This window comes from Melanostigma gelatinosum (genome assembly GCF_949748355.1).
Source record: "Melanostigma gelatinosum genome assembly, chromosome: 5".
Classification (NCBI taxonomy): domain Eukaryota; kingdom Metazoa; phylum Chordata; class Actinopteri; order Perciformes; family Zoarcidae; genus Melanostigma; species Melanostigma gelatinosum.
This window is the reverse complement of record NC_136638.1, coordinates 12,473,498-12,488,437: the sequence shown is the minus strand read 5'-3', so window position 1 is coordinate 12,488,437 and position 14,940 is coordinate 12,473,498.

Genomic DNA, 14,940 nt, shown 5'->3' with positions numbered 1-14,940 from the left:
ATTACCACTGTTGGCCTTGATGGATAATTCATGTGGAGACAAAGGTGGCGTGGAAAGAGCACTGGTCTCCGTGCACGTCTCTTTTCAACTGTGAGCCCTGTGCCACATGACACACACAAACACACACAGGCACACAGCCTTGACGCACATATATTGCCAGGGAGGCCACCAAGTCGTTGGCATAATACTTCATGTGCAAAAACTCATCATTCAATGACTCTGAACCCATTTTTGTCACCTCTAATTGTGTGGCAAGTTCTGCGGGATTCAGAGCAGCGATCATTGTGCCGTCATCTTGGCAGAGAGATTGTGTCTGGATAGATCGGACGCCGCTTCACCCAACTCCAGCCCATTATTCTCAGTATTTGACAGTGGAGTTCTTAGACACACATGGCAAACATGGCGGGCACTCACTATGAAGTGTAGAATTATGCCAAGTGACAGGGTGCAGGGCTGCGTAAGGTTACTGTACGGGCACTGTATGTGTGTGTGTGTGTGTGTGTGTGTGTGTGTGTGTGTGTGTGTGTGTGTGTGTGTGTGTGTGTGTGAGAGAGAGAGAGAGAGCGAGAGACAGTATGTTAATGTGTGTCCTCTTCCTGTCTTTCCTCACTGCCTGTCTCTCCCTCTCTAATGGGGACAGTATGAGAAGAGAGCTTGTGCTCCGTCTGGACCTTTCTAATTGCCCCTGCCACAGAGGCCTGATACAGCAAGACCCTGTGTTCCCAGCAGGTCAGGCGTGTGTGTGTGTGTGTGTGTGTGTGTGTGTGTGTGTGTGTGTGTGTGTGTGTGTGTGTGTGTGTATGTGTGCTTGTGTGAGAGAGAGAGAGAGAGAGAGAGAGAGAGAGACTTGGGCAGACAGAATCATCACTCAGGTGGTGCTCCCTCGGCTCCACCACACACATTCGGGCCCCACATAGAGAACACCATTCATTATAAATATCACGGGAGCAGAGCAGGAACGGTGGGAAGAGATATGAGAGAGGGAGGAGAAGGTGGAGGTGAAGGAGGAGAAAGCAGGACAGAGAGATAAGCAGAGGGGATGGTGGATATTTGTTAGATGACAGCTCAATACATTCTGCAGAAGTAAACTTTTCAGTGTCTTTATCAGCCTGAAGTCAAACTCACTTTGGTGAGAAGCAGCTTCATAGGATACACACACACACACACACACTCTCTCACACACACACACACACACACACATACACACACTCACGTACACATACACTCACGTATGCAGCTCCATGCCAGCACATATACTCTTCCTGCAGCCCTCAGGCTCTATGCTATACTTGCCAGGCCAGGTTATGAAATCCACCCTGGGCCAGGTTACAAAAATCCTCTCTGTGGCATCTGCCAGGGAAGGCAGCTCTGTGTTGACAGATGGGCACAGCATTCCTGGCCTCGCCAGCACTCTGCCAGGAGCTGGACTGAAGGAGCCATGGAGAGGCTGACTGGCATTTCTTTGCACCTATGTGCTTAATTTCTGTGGCAACCTCGAGGCACGTACCACATGAGTAACATTCCCCGAATGCTGCTCCTTCAAACTGACACTTCGGGGGCAGTGATGGGTGTTAGTGGAGAATGAATAGGGTAGTGATGGATGTGGGTCCATGCGATGTGTCTGATTTAATTAAAACTGCGCTAAAATGGGACGGTAACTAAGAGGGTCATCTTGACTTTGTCCCTTCTTGTTGATTTCAGTTCTGTGATCCATGTCCAGGCAGGGAAGAGCAGTTTGACCCCTTTCCCCCACGCCTCATGCTGCTTCCACCGGGATAGTGTTTTACATGCTCAAGGTGAGTGGAATACCAGCGCAGCTCCTGTTAGCTCCTTGCTTTACTTGCTCAGGGTCCCCCCCCCCATTTCTCTGCCCTATCTACCACTGACCACCTGCTCCAACACTGTCCCCTAACCAGGTCACACTCATGAAACCTGTATGGGGGCAGCCGCTCCGACTGCACACACACACACACACAGACACACACACACACACACACACACACACACACACACACACACACACACATACAACTCAGATGATTATGAGGGCAAGATGTAGTTGTTTTTTATTTTTATCTTTACCAACTGGAGCCAGTTCTTTTGTTTTCATGCGAAAAAAATGTACAGTACATTCTGCTTTGTAATTGGGCAGAGCATTTGGAACACAAATATAGCTCTGGCATGGCTGAACTTAATAGGCTGGCATTCTGCAAAACCATGCCACATTCTCCGCAATCACCACTCTTTAACATCTAGCACTGCATGGACAAAATGTTCCAAAACGCAGTGCACAGAGGCCTGCCAACTCTTCAGACAGTGAGAAATTACACTGATTACTCCTAAAGCAATCTCACTATGGACTGATGTATGCCCGGGGGTCAGAGAAGTAGGGGGTAATGAGGGGGGGGGGGGGGGCAAGAACATTGGAAAGTTTCACAGCCGAGAGCATAAAAGACCTGCAAATGTGAGTGAGTCGCTGACCTCAAAATCACTGTTAAAACACGGTGTCCCCATTTGGTAATTATCCTCCCCCAGAGATGAGGTCAGGCTGAAAACCAGCTGAAAACAAAGTGGGATGATGATGGCAGCGGTGACAACGGGAGCGAGCGAATGAAAAGGGAGAGTGGAAGAGGACATGACGGAGTGAAAATGAGAGACAGAGAGAGAGAGAAGAGTGAGAGAGTGTGGTGGAACTCACTGCTTGGTGTGAGTGAGCATGGGAAATGCGTGGGACTTTTGGACCATCACTGGCTCCGAGGGGATCTGTTTGGTGACTGACGGACACACGGACGTACATGTATGCATGGGTATACACACACACACACACACACACAACTGAGCGTAGAGCTATTCATTCACTTCACCCCTATCAACAACCCCTCATGTAATGCTTGACTGCAACAGGCGTTCATCCGAGCTACTTACCTGCAGCTTTTTGCTGAGTGTGCCAACGAAATCCCCAAATTTAAGCTAAAAGGTACACGAAAGTTTTCATTTGAAGCATGTTCCTTAGTTTGAACGGGGGGGAAAAAAATCACCATTCATCTGTGGTCCGCAGCTGTTGGTGATGCTTTTCACTTGCCGAGTGGTGATGCTGAAAACATTGCTGCCTAAGTTGCACCACCAGAGGGCAAAATCTGGTCAGAAACAATAATGAAGAGTCTCTCGAGCTCACATGCATGTATGTAGGCAAATAAACATGTCTGTGCGCTTGTGTGTGTGTGTGTCCGTGTCACACACAAGCGCACAGACATGTTTATGTGCTGTTGTCAAGCCCATGCTGAGGGCTGAGGGAAACAGCCTCTGTGGGCCATGACGTGTGCCGTTACTGCATGCGTGTGCACTTTTATACGGCTTTAATTACAGACTGCGAACACAGACAGACTTGTTTATTCTGCTGCGTCGTATACACTGAGGCCTGGTTGGCACCACAAACACACGTGCCACACACACACACAAGCACACACACATCGCTTTGTAGTAGTAAAAGTATATCCTGGACAGCGCAGCAGGTTGTACCTGCCAGTTGAGTGAGTCACTTGTATTTAATGTCCATGAATTCAGTCATTTATGGGTATCTGAGCGGAGAACATCATCACTAACAGGCTAGTTCCCCAGACATTATGATGTTCTTCTTTTCGTCATTTTTGTGATAAACAGCTCACATCTTTTTGTACTTTGCTGGCATTAAACAACATTAAATTATCACCACCATAAAGTTGTATTCCAATTCCTTCATCTTAAACAAACAGGCTATTTAAAGGGCATCAGCCTAACATAGGCTGCTTTATTTTGATTGGACGAAGAAGGTATAAATAGACTTTGAGGAGTGCAACAAGCGAGTGCTGTATATGAAATGGCTGGCGTTACATCATTGCTTGTGAGAGTGAAGTTCTGGAGAGGCGCTGGCCTCTCTGGGCCAGCCATTATGGTTTGTACTAATGTTCTGGTTTCACAATCCAAACATTCTAAGAGCTGTTATTTGCTCTCTTTTTCCCTTTTACTCAGTATTTCTGCTTCTTCTTTTTTTTCAGACGAGCAAAGCTGTCAACAGAGAAGAGAAGCAGTTTTAAGTGGGAGACAGAAAAGGGATGATGGAGGAGGAGGAGGAGGAGGAGGAGGAGGAGGAGGAGGAGGAGGAGGAGGAGGAGAGAGACGGGAAGAAGAGAGTTGGATGGAGAGAGAGAACAAAATGTGAAACAACACAAACGGAATCAACCCCATTACCTGCGGGCAAAGAAAAGAAGGTCAGTTGATTAAAGGAGGAAAATGGTTTCATGCTTTTTGGCACACTCCTGTATTCCCAACCACTGAAACAGCAAGGTGTATCTCTGTCCAGACAGTCTGGGGTCTGAGGAGGCAGCATCCACCATGTGGTCGGCATACTGTTGGCTTCAGCTGACGCTACTGAAACGACTTGTATAAGTGAATCAGTGCCGCTGTGAGCAGTTCCAACTGGTAGTTATAAATCACAGGACAAACTGACGTCCCCCATCATGCATCTCTCTGCATTTATCCTCTGCCACTAACAGAGCCTGTTCTCTTTCAAACAAAGTATGATGAAGAATGGCTGAATCAGCACATTCTGACACCAGACTTGCGTCTCGAAGTTGGCTCATACGTGAGTCATTCCGTACAAAATCATTTCATTTTTGAAGTGCAGAGATAATGAGATAAAAACATAATTTGTGGTGGAGACGTTTACGACGGCTACATTTCTTTGTGTGCTTGTGCATGAAGGATTACAAGATGTACAGTATGCAGTTGAAACCACTAAATGTATGACTGTAGACAGTACTGGTGAACACTATTGTCCCACAATGCAATGCACGATGGAAATGGCTCGTCCAAAAGTGACCAAATCTGCCGACCGGCGTCTCTAAAGCTCTCAAACTCGTTGTCTCTCGTTTGTTTAATCCCTACAAAAACGAAAGTGTAAAAATGAGTTGGTGACTCACTGCATAAATATTGTTTTTACACTTCATTCTTTTGTATGGATTCATCAAAACTAGACATAGCGTTAATTAGTTAGCTTTAGAGGTGCGGAAAGTTTGATTCTGTTACTTTTGGACAGAGCCAGGCCAGCTGTTTGCCCCTGTCTCCAGTAAAGGCTGGTATTATCTAAAACCTCAAAAGAGTGCAATTACCAAGAGCTGATGTTATCGATTGTTATATTGGTGAAAGTATTGTATGAACAATTGTGTTTTAGTAGTTAATTGAATGCAGCTTGGAGTCTTTAACTCAGGTTGGCTGGCTGTCCCACCTGTATAGTATTCACTCATTTATTACCCGTGTCCGCTTGGGAATCAGTTGTGCCAGTATTAGCATGTGCGCAATTGGCAGATAAAAGCCACTGTCTATTATTAGGTTGTGACCACCATCAGCCAAGTCAACCACTCTGCTACAGACTGTACAGACAGTCCTCATAGTACAAACAGAAATGTGATATTTTGACTAATAGTGTGCGAGTTGAAGGAAAGTCAAATCACCTCTGGTTCATTGAGAAAGTTATTGGAACACACTTTGCTTAAGCTCTGTTCTTATCCCAAAGAGACATTTTGGTTCATTACAAAGACAAATGTTGGAAAAATGAACCCAATGAGCTCGCTGTGTTCTTTTCAAGCTGGCTTGCTGTTAAACCCAACATTTAATCGCTCCCCAGCTGTTGGGCTGCTAAAAGTACATTTGTCGATGGGCTGCCATTATTTCATTGACACAAGTCGTGTTTTCTTAATCTATAAATACTCTGTAATTGCAAACCAGCTGTAAAATCACAAGGGTACAGCTGTTCTCTACATGCTATTGGTCTGGTGCATGCCACTCATTTCTGTGTGAAGCTGAAGCTGTCGCCACATGGACAGCTGGTTGTGAGCTGCAGAGTCCTGTGAGAGCACAAACCACCACATCCTTTTACACCATCAATAAGTTGGTGCATGACACCCCTAGATCTACATCAGTTTACCCGCTCTAAATCATACCAAAGAAATCTGTCTGGAGACCATGAGACTGACCTTAAACAAAATGACACCCTCCGGCGTCCCACAGCAGTGCAACAGGACCCTGTCCTGAGTTAGATGAGCCTGTTTTCAATCAGCCCACATCAGGCTGTGTATCAGGTCTAATTAGTGTATGTGGGCCTGCAGCACAGAGCTTGGTGAGCTCTCCCCCACACGGCACAGCCAGACCTCGTGCCTATATGGCTTGCATTGCGTGGGATATGCCGCACAACATTTGTTTGCTCGCTATTTCTCATCTTAACAGCACATGTGTCACAGTCTGAACAAGAATCCACAACAACTGGATCAAAAACATAAAACGCGTACATCCGCATCCGTGCCCGCTCTCGCACACACATGCCGTGGCGCTCACCAGTGCCAAACGTCTCACAAGTGTTACAAGAGTGGATGGATTAAGGCCTCTAACAGATAACAGAGGGCTGTTGGGAAAAGACGTTGTGGGGGAAAGGTTGATTGATACAGTTTGGGTTGACGTGTGAGTGTAATAGTAAGGGGATGCAAGGAGATTAAAATGCTGCGACTGTGGAAAAACATGAAAATAAAGTTAAGTCACAAGGGCTGAGATGAGAGGCAATCACAGGACAAAGATGTTTACACGGTAAACATCTTTGTGCACAAATGAGCATAATAGAATAGTGACAAGGGAATTTACTTACTGGCTCTCGGGAGACATTTCTCAGTTACGTTGTGGCTGTTGAAAAACTAATGCTTGCAGTAAATCATGACATTATACATCCACACAGCTAAAATTATCCGATGAAGGTCAGGCAAAAATTATGACCAGGGTTTGGCCGCATTCTGACAAAGTGCTAGCACTCCAGAAGTAGACAAACATCCAGATAAACATAGTTCTATCACTCTGGCAGCTTCGCACAGCTCCCCGACAATGTCCAAACAGTGCAATTTCAATTTGCACGCCCTGAATCATTACACAAAATGCAGATATTTTAGGTAGGCCGAAATTGTTTTATTATTTTTAACACAGTAATTGCAAGGCAAATGGTCTTAATTGTAACCCCAGCCTTCGAAATAAACAAGGCTGAAAAATGAAAGTGGTGATTATGGTTTCTCTGGGCCTGATGTGGGATTTGTGAAGCTGCTGCCAACTGCGTTTTCATGTCACTGTTTCGAGTTCCTGCCCAATATAGACACACTGAATCACTCATCAGAACACATGCTTTAATGGAGGACAGTGCGAAGGCCCTGTCAAGCGCAGGAGAGATACTGAATCTGTCCACCCCCATCATTCCTCCCTGAGAGAAATGTTCCATAGGCTGTAACCTCCACAATTACTGCTGCCCCCGTGATGAATGGTGGAAAAACTGGATTTGACAAATAATATCCATCAGTGCTTCTGTTTCCCAGGAAACAGTTAAATAGTTATGGTGCAACCAGAAGAAATGTAAAGATGTCATTTTGACACACAGGAAGGATTTCAATGCCTCAGTTTGAATAATGCTAAATGTCTGCGATATGATATGATGATCGGTGCCAGAGCCCTGTGAGAGGCCAGAGCCAGCAGTCTGTCTGGGACCACTGCTTCTCCTAATTTACATGTAGCTGCCTTTAGTAGATGCTTCTATCGCCGCATATTTTTTTCGTGAAAGATTAGAGTTCAGTGGATGTTATGAGCACGAAACTAGTGTCATTAGACATCCCCAGTTGCTGTAGAGGTACCTTAATGAATGCATTGGTGTTTTAATGACAACTAGACTGAGATGCTAATTTGTCTGTCAAGCCTGTGTTGTGTAGTAGTCTGGAGTGTATAGGACGGAGGTGAGGGTGTGACCTTTTTTTTTACATAGACTTGATTCTTGCCACCTCAGCTTGGCATTCTCTTCCCGAATGCCGCTGCCAGGCGCTCGCTATGGCCATTTTGCTACCATGCCAGTGTTGTGCTTGGCCAGACAGTGTTGGCAGCACACAACCCTTCAAACACACACACACACACACACACACTCACACACACTCATTAATGCCCGGAGAGGCCCAAGCCAGTCACACACAGGTGTAATGATTTAAGACCCAAATTAGGCTGTAATTTGGCTTCTGTCTGTTTTAGGCTGTTTATGGGCAAAGGCGGCGCTAGGGCATCAGGTGTTGGGAGGTTGAAGTTAAATGCGTCAATCTGGTGCAATTTGAGAGAAGAATTAAGAGGCTGGATCTATGAAGAACTTTGTGCTCTTGTAAACAATGTTGTGTTCTTGTCAAGCCACCTTCACTCCTTGCCTGATGCGCACCGCCATTGACGAAATGTACACGGTGAGGGTCAGCCAGCATGGCTCGATTGCTCATCTACCATGGAAGAAAGGGCAATGATATTATCTAGGAACGACAGGAGTGGTTGGCGATGCTTAGCTGCAAACAGCCTTTCTATTATATACTGGAATGTACCTGGTGTTTTACACAACCCAAATGGCAGTCGGTTGAACGCAAATAGCCCAAAAGTTGTGCAAAAGGCAGTCTTTGGCTTGTCTTTGGCCGCTACTAGTACCTGGTTATACTGGCTAACTAAGTCCATTATGGAGAACCACTTAGCTCTAGAGAGTACACCCAAGGACTCCTCTTCTACTGTCTTCGACTCTTTCCTTCCCTGCTTGGGAGTTAACCATTACATTGACTTGTCCTGACTCACTCCCAACCTCATCAACCTCTATTGGTAGGCTAACTACCTCTGCCTTTGTCAAAAGCCCAGAGTGGGCAGTGGGGATGAAGCATGACTGCTTAAAGACCTAGATTAACAATCAATATGTAGGCTATTCCCAGAGCAACACAAACGGCAGAAGGCATTAACAACCCTTCAGGTAGATGACATTGGTCAACGACTCCAACAAGACTGCACCGGAGGACCCAAACTGAGCGGACGTGCTCCTACAATGCACCATAGCAAGGCCTGCCTGTGAACTAGGGGACTGAATCTCAGCCTGGTGACACAACTGGAGGGCTCGCTGCCATGGCTCGGGAGCATGCTGAACACCTGGAGTGGGTAAACAAATCGGGGCCACATTGGTTAAAAAGCTCCAACCATGTAACAACCATGAATGATGTTCATGCCCAAACTTCCCAGAACCTCAGGTGGGTGGTACTGCTCTGGGGGGGGGGGGCTTTAACTACCAGCACACCCCACCGTGACATGGTTTTGCTGAACTTATGGTTTTTCTGAGCTATTTGGAGTCAAATAGCCATGTTATGGTGTACCTAACCTATTTACAGCTCGTAATTGCAACCAATGACAAGACTGAAGTTTATCCTGATTGTTTTCCTGAAGGAAATTTCCATAATGGTGGATACCATAGACTCTGTGTCAAGCAAGCACTTTACTTCTACACCATGCTAACCATGTCCTGGCTGTAGCTTCACATTTAGCATACAGACATTAGAAAGTGGTGTCAATCTTCTAATTTACAAACTAGTCAATTTCTCAAAATAGCAAACCATTCCTTCAATATCTTTAGAAATGATTCATCTACATTAATCTTAAAACTTGGAACTAACTGTCCATCTGCCACTGGTTTCCATTGACCCTAACAGTAATAAGAGAGCTAAACAAAGAAAAGGCTCCAGAAATAGACAAAGGCAGCTGTCAGTACGATCTGCTGTGACCTGAGAGCTCAGATTCAGGTATGAAGCGATGCATGGAGTGAGGTAATCTTGGACCTCAGTGAGTAACAAACAGAAAAGGAGTGAGCTCATTCAGGGACTTTATTTGATCAATTAATTCCATTATGTTAATCTGGGATGCACTCCATTCTCTGTTGTTCTCAGTCCACCCATGGACCCGCGGCTGACGGAGAGAACAATGAATGAAGTCTTTAAACGAGGAACCCGGGGGGCCATCCATCTTTCTGCAAGTTCACCTCAGGGTCTGTCGCAGCCGGGAAATACAGCACATGTGCCATGAGTTACCACTTTGATGTCTTTTACAGAAGACATACTTAAACGTAGATTTATCAGAGACTATCCAGTCTATTTTAATTTGTTCTCATTTCCCAAAGCTTTAATGGGGCCCAGATTGTTTTGTACAAGATACCATTTAGACCTGATGAACTGAGGGGCAGAGGCAAACATGCACTCACGACCCAACAGTCACACAAGAGCTCAAAAAGAGCTAAAAAAACACAGATGCATCCTTGGTCCCACCTCATCTGGGTGAGTGGTAACATCTGTAGCTTTTATGAGGAACAAAGCAACACAAAGCAGTTTTTGTGTCGATCAGAGAGGGTGTGACTGCACTGTAGCATGCATACCAAAGGTACCGAGAGTACATTGCTTTGAGCTGACGCACCAAATCAAGACCACTTCAATGATCCAGCGAAGCAGCCATGACTAAAAATAACGTGGCAGAAAGGCCAAGAATAGCCTTGGCATGAGAGGAAGGAGTGAATTACTGCCGCGATAAGCCATGATTCCTACACATGCCGTTGGATCACGATGTGGCGGGGGCATGCAAATTGTAACCAGCTGTGTGGCCTTGGAGTGTGCTGTTGCGGACAGGAGACAGGGTCCAACTATGCAAATTAATCATTTACTCATATAACACAGCCACGTTGGAAACCTCAGGCACTCACTGCATTTATCTCTGTTCATGTGGTGTGGCTCTCATGCTTGTTTTTGTGTGCCACAAAACACAAAACAATTCCGGCCTCAGTGCCCAACGCCTAGTCCATAAAGGTTGCCCAGGGAGAGTGCTCGCTCAATCGGGATCAATCATCTTAGCACTTGACTCATGAGCCACGCGATCATTATAGGACACCCACCTCGTCCTCCTCCCCTTGTGCCTCTCACCATCCCGTCACACACTACAATGCTCTCTATTGATAGTCCAAAAAGAGTCGCGTCAATCTGTTTCCAAATTTGGCTTTTGTGGAAACCATTTGGCCCACATCTTGGTTTTAGATGCGTTTCTGAGATTCAGCACCCAGTTTTCTAGTAACGGCATATTCTTGGAACACTCGACTATAAAGTATTTCCAGGAATTATCTTTAATTGGAATTTTTGATTTACGAAAGTGTTTTTGAACATTGGGCCAATGGGGCATGCAGCCAACAAATAAAGTTTATGGCCATGAGAAAACCAGACATTCAAAGAAATATACCGTTGCCGACATGTCAGTAAAGTCGTCGCTGCCACGGTTCTAAGGAGACTACATCCAAGCTGAACGCACTGAACGTGCAAAACCTACTGCCAGAATTTTATGAATTTCTGAGTTCACTTAAAAATAATCAAACACCTCATTTTACAGATGGGGGTTTAACACTCAACATCATGATGACGCCATTTTAACGGCTGCATACACAAACACATGAATCATTGCCTCTTTGAGTTGTTGGTTTACAGGACAAGACCCCCATGTGTAACTCAGTGAAGCCTGTGTTTATGGTGCTGTTTTTACAGGTCTATAAAATATTAGTCTGAACCACTCTGCTCTTGTGTGTGTGGAAAAGCCACATCTGAAGCCTCCTGGTTTGTCATGAGTGGCTGTGGGGAATAAGAGCTAATGCCGTGGCTTGGGACCCTTCCTATAACAACACTCCTTCAAGGGTCCCACCATGACAGCCAAGACCACTGCTCGCACCTTGCCTGCTGTATATACTTCAAACATTGAGCATGCTACGTGCCGTGTTTACTGACCAACCTGTCTGGTCTGTTGCCAAGAGCAGCTCTGAGACACAAGTCGTTCCCCTGACATCACTGTACATCTCAGCCTGCGAGGGGACGGTAGGCAGACTTGTGTGGAGCTAAAACAAATCCCATCTCAGACCAAAGTAGCTACCCATCTCCAGTCTCTAGAGAGGCAGGACATCCAGAAAGAGAAGTTTGGTAAAACTGGCCTAATGTGTGCCTGTCTTGCATCACCTTCAGCTTGTCCCCATCTGCCTTTCTTCTTGTCCCTCATGTCTCTCTTGTGCATTGTTTTCATTTGAGTCATAACCGTTTCACAGGCTTCTTGAGCTCTTGTTAAAATAAGATCTTTGTCAGCTAAATGGATTGTAATAATCCCATGAATAAGATGTTGCAACTAAAGCTGCTCCCTCCTGAAGCCAGAAACACCAGGAAAGAGAAAGGGAAACATGTCATCATTAATCCTTCTTTATTTATTTTGTGTTCCCTGCAGAGTGAAGTAAAACAGAACGAACTATTCAGTCGAGGCAGTAAAATTGTTTTTGGTCACGCCCAGGAAAATATAAACACGAAATATGTCCACAAGATAAGAACGTCACATTAACAGAACAAAGACAAAAACAAAGACAACAGTCATCGCATTCATACCAATGATGTAAAGTCTACAATCTCATATTGAAGTTGATTGATCTGTTGACCAGGTAATTGCATTTGGGATATTCTTGCCGGGGGTATTATATAGTGTCACACTTAGGGAGGCAACCCAAACTCAGGGGGGACGGGATGTATTTGAACATTTATGATTGGCAGGGCTTTCCCGTGTACAGCTGTGCAGTAGAGGTCATCTGATGGCTTTTATTGGCGACCTATATCTTCCCTGCCTTCTTAACGATGCTGGTCAGCTTGTTTCTATTTACTAAAGTCTGGTGCTCATAATGGACAGAAATATTAAAATCAGTTCTAACACAAACTTTGTAGGAGGTTGTGGAGGTGAACACAGCTCACACCATGACAGGTACACTTAAAACCAACAGTGAAGACAAACTCAACCCCACAGATTTTCTTATTTGTTTTTCTTGGAAAGACTACCGGTAACTATACAAAGCAAAAATGTGGAAAAGGGTATTCATCCCCTCTTTCCTCAAACAGACATACTAATGCATCTCATTCTTTGCAAATCATTACATGGAGAATGTTTGGAATCTAACATACACACACACATAAACAGACCAAGTTACATTTGTATATTCAATGAATAACTGAGTCTCTGAAAAATGTAAATAACTCAAAAAGACAAACTGAATCTGTAGAGGAGATATAAACCATGAGGAAATAAGAAAGGGAGGTGGGGGGGGGGGGGGGGTGGAGAATTGGACAATAAGATAATAGGATGGAAGCTGGCCTGGGGCATAAAATCTGGTGTACACACCATATGCACTTTGTGTACTGCATGCATGTGTTAAGATAGTATTTTTACCTCATAACAAAGGGGAGGCCGGAGCCATGCTGCCGGCTTGTGCCGTCGACACGCTGCACCAATAATGCTACCAAAACTGGTTTACAATTATAAGGAATTTAATTCCACTGATGTAAGCACGATTACAGTTATACATTGGAGTATGCACTCCTATGACATATTAAATCAATAAAACCCCATTTGCAAAAAACCTCGCTCGGCTCCTCCGGTGAAAACACGTCTGTCGTCCGGGAGCATCCAGGTGAGAGAGAGAGCGAGGAAAAAGTCTTTTAAATTAATCCTCCCACATCTGTTCGAAACACCTCCTCCTCCGTTTATCCCGATTCCTATTGGCTATCCTCCAGGAGCGTATTCACTTGTCTGGCTCTGAGTTTAATATCACATTCAATGACTGTCAGTTACGTTTTAAACCCTTCTATAATAATCCTTCAAAATAAAAGTTATACTTCTGCACTTGGCAGAAGTTTCATGCTTCTGCATGTTTATGTTTATGCTTATGTTTATCTTAATTATGCATTCTCAAAACCCTTATGATTATGACTAACTATGAATTATTAATTATGAATTATTAAACACTTTTATTATATCTACTAACTACAGTTTTTTACTCAAATTTCTTACAATTCCCCCCTAACTCACAGTTCACTGTGAGTTAGCTACTCAAATGTAGTTAGTTTTTCAAATGTCCCTGGAGACCTCCCCCCTACTCAATCCAGGGAGAGGCTTCCTATCTATCTAAACAGAGGCAAAGAATTCATGCACACAGATATCATTTCAAGTATTTCTGTTCAGTTCGTTTCAAGATGGAGTGCGTTGAAAGTCACTGCCTTCCATGTCTTGGGGCTGGCAGGATCAGGATACAGCCTGTAGGCTAGAGAACACATACTGAGAAGCCTTGACTGTTCATTTACACTTGACAAAATTGCATTTCTTAATCTTTACACCTTAAAATCCCTTTATAACCCAATTAAACAAAAAAAATTTAATCTCCAAATACTCATCCAAAACAATCCGTCTATTTTCCAAACTTCCAACATCTCACTGGATGTTTTAGAAGTCCATCTGGGCCTCTATCAGGTCCTTCAGGATCTCCGAGAGGATGGTCAGGAACCGCTCATGAAGTCCCTCTGGTGGCCTCATCTAGACTGTGGCCATCAGAAGCTCCAATTCGTCCTCATCCTCGTCACATAACTGGTTGCCTGGACTGGTGTCTGGCTCATCGGTGAAGCAACAAACCCCTGTAGAGGTCCACGGCTGCAAGGGAACCCCCATCCACAGACAACTCGGAGGCTTATGATGACAGCACACAGAATAATTACGATTGCCAAAAATGTATGTTTTCACTGGCTAAGCATACTTCCCAACCAGTCGGTGAACGGATTCGTGACACCAGAGTTGGCTGCTAGCTCTTGGCTGAGTGCTGTCAGTCCCTCCAGAGCCCTGGTCACCGATCCATCAGGAGCTGTGTTATTTGGAATGAAAGTACAGCACGCAGACCCAAACATCTGGCACACGCCACTTTTCTCTGCTAAATCATATCTAATGCCATTCTGTTCTGCAAGGTCATTAAACTAGTCTTCGCCAGCTGTGCATGCAGTCCTGATATGGCGTCACTGGTGAAGTTTACTAAACGCTGTTGGTTATAGTAAATGTAGTTGATCCAATCGACATTTTTATTAATCATCACCCTCTGAGAGAAAACAGATTCTAAATCTGCTGCTATTTGATTTCTGGCTTGAAAGTCATTAGACACCCCCCTTGGCAGTCTTATGACATCTTATGTACACTTGGTCATCAAAGGCTCCCTTCGGGCCACCGGCATCT